Source organism: Acomys minous (assembly GCF_964271855.1).
Source record: "Acomys minous genome assembly, chromosome: 13".
NCBI classification, from domain to species: domain Eukaryota; kingdom Metazoa; phylum Chordata; class Mammalia; order Rodentia; family Muridae; genus Acomys; species Acomys minous.
In genome coordinates, this window is record NC_140495.1 from 79,453,096 (window position 1) to 79,468,114 (window position 15,019).

General features: G+C 40.9%; 1 pseudogene across 1 annotated transcript; it reads left to right on the top strand.

Moving 5' to 3' along the window:
* The first annotated feature begins 12,588 nt into the window (after positions 1-12,588).
* Positions 12,589-13,617, top strand: LOC311581816 (G2/mitotic-specific cyclin-B1-like; annotated as a pseudogene). Its single transcript has one exon. The product of its transcript is annotated as a G2/mitotic-specific cyclin-B1-like (transcript).
* Positions 13,618-15,019: the final 1,402 nt, after the last annotated feature.

The window sequence follows — 15,019 nt, forward strand, 5'->3', positions numbered from 1 at the left end:
GGGACACCAACCCACCCATAAAGCCTTCAACCCAAAGTTTGCCCCACCTACAAGAAGTGTAGGGATAAAGATGGAGCAGAGATTGAGGGAATGACAAGCCAATGACTGGCCCAACTTGAGATCCACCCAATGGGAGAAAGCCAACTCCTGACACTATTAATGAAACTGTGCTTTGCTTGCAGACAGGAGCCTAGCACAACTGTCTTCTGAGAGGCTTCATCCAAGAGCTAATGGAAACATGCAGAGACCCACAGCATGGGCTGAGCTCAGAGAGTTTTGTGAAAGACTTGGAGGAAGGAATGAGGGAGCTTCAATGGTCAAGGACATCACAAGAAGACCTACAGAAGAAAGTGGGTCTGTGTCAGTGCATAGAGACTGAACCACCAACCAAAGAGCATTCATAGGCTAGAACTAGACCCCCTACATATATGTAGCATATGTGTAGCCTGTTTAACATGTGGATGCCCTAACAATTGGAGTAGGGGCTGTCTCTGACTCTATTGCCTCCCTTTGGATCCCTCTCCACTAGATGAGCTGCCTTCTGGCCTCAATGGGAGGGGGTGTAGTTAGTCCTGCTATGACTGGAGGTACCAGGATAAATTAGTACCCCTTGGTGGTCTCCCTTTGATAGGGAAGGGGAAGGTGGCATGAGAGTAGCAATGAGAGGCAAGAAGGGACTGAGATCAGGCTGTAAATTGATTAAATAAGCAAACAAACTAATAAATAGAAACATTTTCTCTTGTGCCTTGTGGAGGTTTGGGTGAAAATGGCCTGCATTGGCCCTTAGGGAGTGGAATTATTAGGAGGTGTGGTCTTGTTGGATTGGCCTTTTTGGAGAAAATGTGTCACTGGGATTGTAGGCTTTGAGGGTTAAGAAGCTCAAGCCAGGCTCCGTGACTCATTCATTCTGCCCAGAGATCCAGACATAGAACTCTCAGCTCCCTCTCCAGCACCATGTCTGCCTGTGTGCCGCCATGCTTCCTGCCATGACTAAACCTCTGAACTTGTAATCCAGCCCTAATTAAATGTTTTCCATTATAAGAGTTGACATGGTCCTTATGTCTCTTCACAGCAACAGAAATCCTAACTAGGATACAATCTTCTTCCCCAGGCATCCAGCTCCATTTTCATAAGCAACTATTATTATTGACAAGAGTCAACTCAGAATATCTCACTCTCGTCTCTCCTTCCTCATGGTGAGTAGTAATAGTGAAAGGACTTCACTTATGTCTTCATAAATTCTTTAAAGAACAAAGTAGCTCAGAGACACCTGCAAGTTTGGACTTTAAAACCAGCTTGAGACTCTGAACGTCCCATCAGAGGACAAAGGCTCATCAAACTCATTAGTGTGTGTGTTCATCATCAACAAGCATGATACAGAGATAAGGTCTTCCTCACACTTCGAACTTCCTTGGACATTGAACTGCACTTCCTGCCTTAGGAGGCCTTTTCTTCCCTACAGGCTGAACCTATCTTCCCTGTGTCAGCCTATTGACAACCACTGTTTCCTAGTGCCCTGTTAACTGATGATCACCAGTAGATAGTATACAAAGTTCTACAGAATCAACATTTGTCATTACAGTTGCTCTAAGCATATGTATCAGTGTCTGAGATTTTACTCATCTTGTATGACACAAAACAGCATCTTATTATGTGACACAAAGACTATATATGCTGCCAAATGTATTGGTTTTTTTGGCATGATAGTATTCATTTTACCTCAAAGTAAAGGTGCACAAGGAAAGGGGAGTGATAGAGTAAAGTATAAGTATTAAATTTTCAAATTACATATTCCAATGCACACAGAAGCATAATTACATCAAAATTCGACTCAGAGTACATGCCATTTCTTCCAACAAGATGGGTTCTACAGACAGGCTACCTATACTAGGTTAAGGGCCTAAGGAAGTCATTGCTGAAGGGTGGTTCTCAAAATTGAAGACACGAAGGTAAACAGAGAGTCTCATAGGATGAAGATCAAATTAGTTCTTTCCTCTGGGATACAAAATAAAGATTGAGGGTTTATTTTACCTTTTCTTAGCCTATCTGAAATTTTTCATGAGTAAATAGTTTATGCTTCTGTGACAAAAAAAAATTTTCAAGCAGCCTAGGAAGCTACTGTTCCTATGTACAGACAGCAAAACTGAAGCAGTGATGGTTGGGGTGACTTTCCCCCCTGTTCCCCAGTGATTTGGTACAAAGTGGAATTTCAAATAGAGTCCCTCTAGTTCCTAGGTTTTCTTATTCCATCAACTTCTCCTTCCTCTAAGGATGCTACAACCTCGAAGCGTCTCCTGGAGACACCTCTGAGGTTAACGCCTCAGAGAAACATATCAAACATAATGACTTTGATGGACACCACTTCTACCAGTCTATGTGTCTTAGCTCGTGCTCACAGAAGTGTCTGGCTTTCTCACTGGTTCTAGTTTCTAACAATACAGTAGGGGAAAAAAGAAAGATAAGTTGATCATCTGTAGGGCAAAAAGAAAATGACAGTAGAAAACACTTCTACAAAGCAGAGAACTCTTAATATAACTCCATCTTGGGAACTATCATTATTTTATTACCTAGCAATTACTTACAGCAGACACAGGAAGAAATCCTGGCATCTCCACAAGACCCTTGGAGAAACTTCCTTACCTATTCCCTACCCCCACAAAACATACCCCAGACCGTTCTTTGTAGAGATTTTGGCTACCAATGTACGTAGCTCCAGACCCTGAAATAGGAATATATAAGGGAAACCTTGCAGGTGTCTATGGCAGACAGAGACATGTACTGCAAAGAGGTGAGAGTAAAAATTCAGTTCAGATTGACTTCTTCGACCAGGATCAAACTTCAAGGACTCTGATGCCACTCAGTTCATTGATGAACTATTTAAATAAAACACAGTACAAAGGTTTCCTAGTATAATACAATCCATGGTGCACAAGGAAGCAGTTATATTGAAGCTCAAGTCAGGGTACAAGTCATTTCTTCCAAGAGGATGGGTTCTAGGTCTAGGATATCTGTACTAGCTTAAGAGCCTAAGGAATAATCTGGCGTGGTCTTGGTCATACAAATAGCATACAGGTCATTCGGGCTTTTTGCCATTTCCTGGTGCTGAGCTTGGGGAAGCCCCTGGCCATACAGATAACATAAGAGTCACTCAGACTATTAGGTATCTCTGGATTGGGTTGTGGGAGTTTGAGGAGCCCCTTGCTTTAAGGGTCACTTAGATTACTAGCCACCTCTAGTCCTGATTGTAGAAGCTTGATGTGATCTTGCCCTACAGATAAAGCAGATCGCCAGGCTATTAACCACTTCCAATTCCTAGCTTTCTGGATGGAAGAATAGGTCTTATATCTTTCCAATTGGGAAAAAAACAGTCCTGTGTGCTTAACATTCCTGGCCTCTCTGCAGATCTACAGGTGCAAAGACCTTCTTGCTTTGCTCCCAAAAAATATAACGGTGGGAAGTGGGAATTATGTTTTCAGGCGTGTTAGCACACACCTTTAATCTCAGTACTCCAGAAGTACAGGTAGGCAGATCTCTGTGAGTTATCGATCAGCTGGGGCTACATAATGGGACCTTGCCTTGTCACAAAGAGTGTGTGTGTGTGTGTGTGTGTGTGTGTGTGTGTGTGTGTTATGACACAATACACAAATGGAGGTTAGAGAACAACTTACAGAAGTTAGTTCTATTAGTGTGGATCCTAGGAACTGAACTCAAACCTTCAGGCTTGGCAGTAGGCGTATTTACCCACTGAGCTATCTCACAGGCCCTAATTTGTGAATTTTGATCACTTTCTTTGGGTAAGAGAGGGAAGCTTAGACTAGAGTCATGAAGCTGGCCCAACATAAACAAAGGGATTGGGCATATTAATCACATTAATGTGTCATATGGAGCATCATATGAAGCCCAGGAAAGAAAGGCTGGCTCACAGATCCATTTGGAGATACATTCATGAGCAACCCACAGCTGGTGAAGGTTGACTCTGTAGTCTTAGGAGGGATGGTAACCACTGGGCTTCATTAGAGAATGTCATTGGCTTCAGTGAATAAGCTAAAGGCTTGGCAGGCAACTGAAGTTGGGGACTGAAATTCACTACTCAGATAAAAACAAGAATCACTTGTTCTTTACTTCTGGAGGGTGATTTGGCTGTAGGACCTTGCTCATAGCAGCAGACTGAAGAGCAGAACTTTTAAAGTTAGGCCACCGAGGGCCCTTTTGACTTTTATAATTGTCAAGGAGTACATTTGAGTGAACCACAATTTTACATCTTATTGCACCATATATAAAATGCTTGTATCCAGACCGAGTAGAGAATTCCTACAGATCAAAATTTAACAAGAACAAAAGGCACAATCATAAAATGAGTAGAGTGTTTCAGAAGACATTTTCCAAAGAATATTTGCCAATAGCCAATAAGCACATGGAAAAATATTCCACATTAGCTACCAGGTTATACTACTGTACAGCCACCTGGCTGACTCAGAAAGACAAACAGCAAAGATAAGATGAACTGGGAGCAACTGCTCGTTGCCAGAGCACTGAAAAATGGCACTGGTGCTTAAGAACACGGTTTGGCATTTTCTCAGAGTTTCTATATGAGCCAGGAGGTCTACTCCTAGGTGCACACCCAGGAGAAATGAAGACAGCAGTGCAGACCAAAACATGAATAGGAATGCTCATAACCACATTATTTATAATGCACAAAAGGCACAAGTAGTTGCCATATCCATCACCTACTGAATGGATAAGTGAAATATGGTGATTAAAAGAGCACTGAGAATGGTATGGAAGAGTAGGGGGATGGAAGGACCCAGAGGGGTCAGGAACCCAACAAGGAGACCATCAAGGCCAGTGGATCTGGACCTAGGGGTGTGGGGCTGCACAAACTGTTGCACCAACCAAGGACAATGCATGCAGTAAACCTAGAACCCTGTTCAGCTCTAGCCAATAGACTGCTCATTCTCCACAGTTGTGTGGCAAACAGAGACTGCTTCTGACATGAATTTTGGTACCCCCAATTTGATCATTTCCCCTTGGTGGGGAGGCCCAGCAGGCACACAGAGGAAGGGGAAGCAGGCTATCGGGATGTGACCTGATAGGTTGTGGTCATATGGTGGGGGAGGAGGTCTCCTTCTGTCAGAGGTCTAGAGAAGGGGAATAGAGCGAAAGGGGGAGGGATGGTGGGAACGGGAAGATACAAGCAAAGGAATAGCAATCAGGATGTAATATAAATAATGTATATAAAATAAATAGAAAATTTTAAAAGTGAGATGGCTAAGTGAGTAAAGTGTTTACTGGTAAGCATAAATACAGGAGATCCCCAGCACAGATGTGAAAAACGAGACATGGCAATTCCCATGGTGCTAAGGTAGGAACAAAGGGATTATGGGAGCTCACTGACCAGCTAGCCTAAGCAACTGGTAAGCTCCAGATCCAGTGAGAAGCCCTGTCTCAAAATATGAATGGAAAGTGATTAAGAAAGTCACCCAGCATTGGCCCCTGGCTTCTAAACACCTATGTATACACACACAGACCATATGCAGACACACAAGAATAGGCTATATAAACAACGAAAACAAACTAACTAAAAGGAGTTAATCACAAAGAGCACTCAACTGTACAGCTCAGTCTGTAAGAAATGTTCAGAAGAGGCAGGTTCATCAAGGGCAAAGTAGGTTAGTGCTCCACTTCGGGGGAGCAGTAAGGAGTGACTGTTAGTGAGTGTGAAGAGTGTGGAGGTTGACATTTCTCTAAGATTGCCTACACTCAGGCAATATTTTAAAACATTAAATCATATGCTCTGATATATTAATTACATCATGAGTTATAACTCAATAGAGTTATATATTTACAATTGATATCAACACATATTTTACAAATATTAACCATCCTGCCTCAAGCTCCTGGAACAATGATTCATGAGACTTAAAATATATTCACAAATACTTAGGCCATATAGCTAGGCTCTCCTCCAACTAGCTCATAACTAAAACAACCCATTTATACTAATCTATATTCTGCACATGGGTGGTTACCTCTGTTCAGGTATCATGCACCTGTCCTCCTCACGTTTTCCGGGTGTATATCCCACACCTGGCTCTATTCCAGAATCCTTTCTGACTGATAGGTGTCACAGCTTCTGTTATACTTTTTCCTATAAGCCAAAGATTTTTTATTGACAGGTGTTCCATCCATCCAATGCACAAAATATTCTCTCTACTGTTTGGTGTGTGTGTGTGTGTGTGTGTGTGTGTGTGTGTGTGTGTGTGTGTGTGTGTGTGTGTTTCATGCACATAACTGTGCAGAAGTGAGGGCAGAACAGGACCTCAGGTATCTGTTGCTATTACTCTATGCCCTGCCTCAAGGCTGGGTCTTTCACTGAACCAGACACCCCTAGGCTGTCTAGCAAGCACAGCTGGAGCACCCACTTATCTCCACCAATCAAATGCTTGATTTGCAAGTACAGAGAGGCACACCAGGCTTTTTATCTTGGCACTGGGGGATTCAAACCCAGGCCATTGTGGATAAAGAGAAATTGATCTTTCCTCTGTCCCTCTCTTATTATAATTGCTATCAATAGTGATCCAGGGTCTCACTGTACAATCTGTGAGTTACTATCTGTAAAAAAAAAAACAAAAGAGCTTTTATAAGACACTGGTCGATCTTTGGTTAAGAAGAAAAAAAAAAAAAAAAAGAACACAGGGGACCAAAATGGCTTGCCCTTAGGAAGCTTAATTAAATGCAATAGCACAAAGTCTCTCTGTATGATTTCACCAGCTGTACAGGCGAAGAGGCACCCTTCCTGAAAGTCTCTCTCCACGCTTCTAAAGCCTGTCTCCTCCTCCACCCTCCTACCCAGATTGAACAGGCTCTTCCCAAAAATGTGAGTTCTCTCGATTCTCCCGGGAATAGTCGACTCTAAAAGGTCACCCATCAGAAACCTAAAATGTCAGTATTTCCCCAGACACAGAGGCTTGTCTCATTTCTTTAACCACGAAACTAAATGACAAATCAAAGACATTCTAAGGGATAAAAAAAAAAAAACTATCAGCGGGCCTACTTGTAAAGTAGAATTGAAGTTGAAAAGAAAGTAAGAGTGAGACACAGTGTATAGGCATCAGCAGCCACGGGGGAACTCTGCCAAAAAGTCAGAAATAACTTCTCAAGGGTAACCATTTCCAATCTATTTTATTTCTTTTTATTACTCTTCCCAGGTAACACAAAACTTCAACAGATATGAAACCTTTTACAAAATGTAGCTTGTACCACGCTCTATTTATATTCTCATTTCATTTGATTCCGTTATTTCCTGATAATTCTCCTGGTATTAAAAGTCTTTTTTGATGCCTGCTCTGTTTTCCATTTCCAAAGCCATTAACCCCCATTCCCTGCTCCGGCACGGGGACTGCTTCTTGAGTGACAGCCTTGTTTACAGGAGAGAAGAAGAACTTGGCAGCTGTTCCAAAGTGTCAAATGAGATAGCCTCGAGAATGCTGCAAAAAGTGTCACCAAACGGGGAGGCAACACCACGCTAGCTGGCCTGCCTCTTTGTTGTGCACTAATAGAATTCCCTGACATGCACTTTTCCTAGGAAGGACAAGTGTTTGGTAATTTCTTTGTACCTTTCACATGACTTTCAGTACTTAGACTATCAAAATGGTAGACATCGGCTTTACTACACGTAATGAGCAGAAAGTTTTATTTTTTTAAAAAAAAAACTATTAATTTAAATTGAAACAGTGCCCTCCCAAGGATAAGCAATTTCATTTTTAATATCTCAGTTTATTCTAATGCACCAAACTTTTAGTATAAAATTGATGGTATTTTTAACCCATTTCAAAAGGCATATTTGAAAGCATGTCAGCCTGTTTATTTGAACTGCCATTACTTTAAAAGCATCTGATCATACAATAATTAGCCAAAGTCCTCTAAAATATTTGCTGTATTTTTTCTCTCTTCTACCCTCTTGTTAGATGCATTACCTTGATGGTTTCAGTCTGTTATTTGAATGGGTTCCCTTGAACAAGTAAAGCTGCAATTCCAAGCACTTACGCCCCAGTCAGAGCTCCAGCTGTACTAGCCACATTTAGCTGGTTTCAAATAGTTCACAACCTTGTAAGAAGACTGGGAAGTGGCTCTCAGTGTCACAGTATTCATAGGCATGGCCATGGGAGTGTGTTCCAGTACTGACTCTGTGCCCAAGCCTGATTGTGAGTTCAGACTGCTGCTTTGGTTGGGTACAGTACAGTACCTTTACCCCAAAGCTAGGATATTTAAGATAAATCATTCCATCTTTACCAAGTGCAGCCTGGTTGCCATCTAGACATCTGTCAAAATAGTAACCGTGAAATTACCGCATGAAAGTCCTTGATGTTACATGCATCACAGCAATTATTCAACTAAACTTCAGAAAAGTACTATGAACCAGGCCATAATATTACTCCATTTTAGAAATCAGTAAATAGAGATCTGTAAAGGTGAAAGAGCTTGCCTAAATAACCACATAGCTAGAAAGTGTTGGATGCAAACAGATTAAAAAAAAAAAAATGAGCCTCCAGACACAGGTTCTCAGCCTGTGGGTCGCGACCCCTTTGGCAAACTCTAGTTCCAAAAATATTTACATTATGATTAGTAACAATAACAAAATTACAGTCATGAAGTAGCACTGAAAATAATTTGATGGTTGGGGGTCTCCACAATATGAGGAACTGTATCAAAGGGCCACTGCATTAGGAAGGTTGAGGACTACCACTCGAGAGCCACACCACTCAATAGCTACAAAAAGCTACTAAATATTTGAACTATGGCTAATGCAACCAAGAAGTTAACTATTATATTAATTTTAATTTAATTTTAAAACCAGTACAATTTAGTTGTGCATATGTATGAAATATCTTTTTCAACTGTAAATCTAAATCTATTAAATTTAAATACATATATATATATGATCAAAATTTAGCTTTCAAATTGATGTGTGCTGAGTCATAAAATTATACAGCAAATTTTGAAGACAAGGTATGAAAAATAAAAATATTAAGTACGTATCCCACCTGCATGAGATTCTGAGTTCAATGGAAGTAGGGCAGTATTATATATAATATATATATGTATTATCAGTAACTTGTATAGTGTCTATGTGTTGAAATGATACTTTGCATATATCATGTTCAAAAAAAAGATATAGTACAAGTAATGGCATCTATTTCTTCTTATGATAGAACGTAAACACTCAGATCTAGTTGGCATTGGCTTTCTACTTTTGGTCTAGAGAAGTGGTTCTCAAGTTTCCTAATGCTGCTACTTTTTAATTCAGTTCCCCATGGTGACCCACAGCCATAAAATGATTTGGTTGCTACTTCATAAGTGTAATTTTGCTACTGTTCTGAATTGTAATGTAAGTATCTGATATGCAGGATATCTGTTATTCGATCCGTGTGAAAGGATCCGTCAATCCCCAAGGGGATCAGACCCCACGGTTGAGGACTACTGGTGCAGAGGCTTTCCTCTTAACAAGTGCACACTCTCCACTCCTCCATAGACATAAGCACCTATTACTGAAAGTGGCCAATTCCAGTCGCCTTGCCTTTTCTTGCCTTTTCTTTTGAAATTCCCTTTCCCACTCTATACTCCTGACAAAGACACTTTATTAGCTCCAAACTCAACGCCATAAGAAGGCTTTTCTTGCTGTCTGTTCCAGAATTCTGTTTAATTATCTCACTTCAACATCAAATACAGAACTTGTCCAACTGTCCATCTCAGGACGCTGTTGCATCCGTGGCTCCTGGACCACACATGGCGCCATGGTAGTCTCTAGCAATCCCCTCTTCCTATCCATATTCAAGTTTCCTCCTGCAGTTTTGCCATATAAGTTCCCTCACATAATTTTAATTCACTATAATTTCTGCAGCTCAGTCCCACACAGCTACTTACTTGATTTGTGTAAATGCAGCTCACTCAAGTTTTGAGTAAGGCCACACTGTTTCTTCACAGCTTGGTGAAGACCCTGTGTCACCTCACCCATTGCTACTTCATAAATTTCACTCCTGTCCTGCATTGGCTCTAACTTTGAAGATTGAAGCTGCTTCACCATCCTATAAATGGTAGATATATTTGATCCTTTCATCTTTACCTAGTATTTTTTTTAAAATGTGTTAGGATTGGCCACAGTCTTCCAGGCTTCTAGTGAAAATATAAAAGTATAATAGAAATGTTTCTGTTTAGTCTCTCACTTTCTCATAAAATGCTAGGTTTTTTTTTTTAACTCTGGGCCATGTATCTAGGTCTGATATCACCAGGAACTATTCTGTAACAATCTGTGGGGGGAGGTTAGGTGTCATCTAAAACTTTGATTGTTTGTGAAAGCATAAAATAGTTCTGTAATTTAGTAATTTAATTCAAATTCAATTAAAGTTTTTCTACGTATCTGTGCTCACTCTTAGGTTTTTGCCTCTGTCATTATGTTCTTAGTATTAAACTTGAGGCTAAGAATTAAAACTCGTGTCTAATAGCAATAACAAAACAAAACAAAAATTTGTTTGTTTGTTTTTTAATGAATCGAGCACCATGAAAATAGCTTAGTAGGTAAATGTGTTTACAGCAAATCCTAATCACCTAAATTACCAACCTGGTGAAAAGAGAGACCAACTCCCACAAATAGTCTTATGACACGGACAAGATCAACGAAGGCCAAGTGGCAGTGACTGGAGATGAATTCAATGAGGAAAGCACTGATGGTCAGCCTAATGCCTTCACTTGCCATTTGGATGCAGGTCTTGCCTGAACTACTACTGGCAATAAAGGTTTGGGGCCCCTGAAGCGAGCTGTGGATGGAGGCTTGTCTATCTCTCACAGTACCAAAACAGCTCCCTGGCTTTGACTCTGAAAGCAAGGAAGTTCAATGCAGAAGCACATTGGAAGCACAGCACGGGTCAGAATGTTGCCGACTACATGAGAGACCTAATGGAGGAAGATGAGATGCTTAAAAGAAACAGTTCTCTCAGAACACAAAGAACAACATCACTCCAGACATGATGGAGGAGATGTGCCAGAAAGCTCATGCTGCTGTCTGAGAGAATCCAATCTATGAGAAGGAGCCCAAGAGAGAAGTGGAGAAGCAGTGGAACCATTTCAAATGTCCCTTGTCCAGAAGAAAGATCAAGTTGCTCAAAAGAAGGCAGACTTCCTCAGAGCTCAGGCACAGGATGCTGAGAGCTAAAGCACTTTTCTATGAAGATTGTTTTCATAAAGACAATAAACTTATTAGCCAAGCAAAAGAAAAGAAAAATAGAATATAAAAAAGAAAAATTTATTTATATTCAGTATTTCTTTCAAAAAGACAGTATAAAGGAGAGGTCATAAATAATAATTGGGAGTCACTCATAATATTGAAAGCAAGAATAGATACAACAACTTGCATAAAACCTGCTCAGTAAGATGAAGCAGCAACAAAAAGCCAGAAAAGGATCTTTAAAACTCAGAAAAACTTGACAGCTGACCCTCAAAGAAATAATGACACAGCTGGTAGCCGACTTTCTGTAGCCAAGATGGAAGGCGAATGGAACAGACAGTTCCAATGAGCTGAGCTTGAACTGCACACAGGGTGAAAATTCATTCATAAACCAAACACAAAGCATTTTTCAAATAAACAATCACTGAAAAAAATAGTCCATCAGAAGATATCCACTGGAGGAACTTTATATGGGACACTTATTGAAATAATAAGAATAAAGTTGAGGTTTAAAAAAAAACTGGAAATCTTGAGATGTTTGGAAGATGAGTGAGTAAACAGTGATACTGTCAACCATGGTGACAAATTTAATATGTAACTGTACAAATTGATACCTGAAATGTGACATATCCAAAATATTGACTAAAACTTAGATAGAAGATGAAATAATTGATGAAAGCGAAAATGTGTTAGGAAGGCCTTTCAAAGTGGGGGAGGACATTGAGATGTTGACAACTACTACAATCTCTTCAGATAGAATGAGCAACTTCCACAAAATGTGAGAGAGATTTTAAATTTAAATTTTCGATTAAAAATTTTAAAAACAAAAAGCAATAAATTCAAAACACATAAAATCAAAAATGTAAGAAAAATAAAACAGGAAAAGCAATACATTGAAAATGCCACAAATAAAGTAGTGTAAAAGAAAATATTAGGAATGAAACTAGAAATAAATAGATTAAACTTGTACTAGTACTATAAAATGAGAAACATCTTCAAATTACCTTTTTTCTTTTTGGAAAATGCATCTCTTTTCTGTATACAAAAATCAGAGAACATAGAGGTCATGATGAGGATGTCGATTCAGTGGAAGAATGTTTGCCTAGCGCACGCGCGCACACACACACACATTCTTGTATTAAAACCAGGCCAAGCAGAAAAGACTAAACATGGAAAAGCTATCTTGGTAGAACTAATCAAACAAAAGCCATAGTATTCCAATTATATTGAAAAGAAAAAGAAGGCATGCAGAGGAGGAGGAGGAAGGGCTGTTGGTGTCTGGCACTGGCCAGCCAGAGGCTGGTGTGTGTGTTTCTGGTTGCTGAGCCTCTGCTTCAGGTAGAGCCATGGTGCTCAGGGTCCCTAGGAACTCAAAAGTTAACACAGAAAATAAGGCACGGTCAGCATGGCAGGTGCCAAGCGTGTGCCTGTGGCATTTGCTGCAGCCTCCAAGCCCAGGCTGAGATCAAGAACTGTTCATCGAGACTGGTAACAAAGTCAGCAAACAGGTACAGGTAAGAATGACTCTGAAAAAGAGCGAAAAATTCAGGTAATGGAAAAGTCATTTCTAAAATCTCACCAAAACCTGTGAAGAAGGTGCCTGTGTGTGAGCCAGAGGTGGAACTTTCTGAGGCTGACCCTGAACCTGAACCTGCTATGGAAGAAAAGCGTTCTCCTGAACCTATTTTGGTTGATAACCCCTCTCCAAGCCCAATGGAAACATCGGGATGTGCACCTACAGAAGAATATGTCTGTCAGGCTTTCCCTGATGTAATTCTCCCAGTGAGTGATATGGATGCAGATGATGGAGCTGATCCAAGGTCTGTAGTGAGTATGTGAAAGGTACATATGCTTATCTCAGACAGCTGGAGGAAGAGCAGTCAGTTAGTCCCAAATACTTAATGGGTCGTGAAGTCACTGGAAACATGAGCACCATCCTAATCGACTGGCCGGTGCAGGTTCAGATGAAGTGTAGGCTGCTGCAGGAGACCATGTACATGACTGTTTCCATTATTGACTGGTTTGTGCAGAACAATTGTGCACCCAAAAAGATGTTGCAACTGGTCTGTGTAACTGCCATGTTTATTACAAGCAAATATGAAGAAATGTACCCTCCAGAAACTGGTGACTTTGCTTTTGTGACTAACAACACCTACACTAAGCACCAAATCCGACAGATGGAGAAGAAGATTCTGAGAGGCCTAAACTTCAGTCTGGGTCACCCTCTGCCTCCGCACTTCTTCCATAGAGCATGTAGAATTGGAGAGGTTGACGCTGAGCAGCATTCTTTGGCCAAATACCTCATGGAGCTCACTATGCTCGACTATGACGCAGTTTACTTTGCTCCTTCTCAAATCCCAGCTGGGGCTTTTTGCTCAGTTCTTAGAGGTCAATAAAAAAGGAAAATAATGCTCAGCATACACATGAAAAAAGCTATCACAGATATGTTAATCAAAACTATATTAGGGGTTGTCCCAGTGGTTAAGAGCACTGACTGTTCTTCCAGAGAACCTAGGTTTGATTCACAGCACCCACAACCATCTTAACTACAGTACCAGGTGATCTGGTGCCCTCTTCTGACCTTCATAGGTACTGCATGAATGTGGTAACACACATTCACATAAAGAAAAAATACACTGCAGTTCCATATCACCCCAGTCAAATTGTCAGGCATTAAACAAACAAATAAGAAATAATAGTGAATTGCAGAGAGAACTTAATCCTATACAATGCAGGTGGGAATGTAAGCTAGCCAAGTCACTGTGGAAGTCAGTATGGGGATTTCTCAAAGATTGTGACCTAGCTATGTCACTTGGGTATTTACTCAAAGGACTCCAAGTCAACAAATCACAGATACACTTGCATATTAATGTTGAGGGCAGCACTGCTCCCAACAGCTAAACTATCGACCCAACGTCAGGAATGGATAAAGAAAAGAGGGTACATATATGCAAGTGATTGTTTCCTGCCATAAAGGTGAAGTTAGGTCCTTTGCAGAAACACGGATGCAACCTGAAATGGTGCTAATTTAGTGAATACAGCCAGTCTCAGAGAGACAAATATGATTTCTTTTTCCTCAAATGTGAGTCTTAGATTTCATGTAAATCTGCAAAAGTATGTGTGTGCCTATGACATGAAAGTGGAAGCAAAATTGTGGCGAGAAATAAAGAAGCACTAACAGGAGGATGGAGTGAGAAGAGAAAAGACAAGGGATACGGTGGAGTAATGCCAACATACAATGCATACTCCTATCACAGTGTCCTCATGTAACACATTTTCATGTACAATTTATAAACACAATGAAATGTTCAAAACTAACAGAATACCTTGAGATCTGAGAATGAGGAACAACCAGAAGCCAGCAAGCCTGAATTTAAACCGCCACAGCCCTGTGGTCAGAGACAGCTCTTGGTAGCTGTTGTGAAGAGCAAGAGGGTCAAATGCTGACAAGTTAAAAGGTTCAGGTGGCAGGAGACGTGGCTCAGTCAGTCGAGTGCTTAAGGAAAAGTAGGCCAGCCCTGGGTGGCTGGCAACAGACCTCATCGTTTAAGAGTAACTCTGGAGTTTGATAGCACTCAGCCTGTGATCAGCAGGCCAATCCAGGTCCCCTGGAGCCACCACTGTGCTGCTTACCACCATAGAATCTGAAAACTCTCAAACTCTGGCAAAATACTCTACACCCACTGCTGCGTCCCTCAAGCAGGGAGATCAGCTGCCTAGAGGGTCGGGGAAGAATAGACAGGTCCTTGCCAGTATGTATCACATTGTTATGGCTTACGCTCCACTTCCAGCACTCAC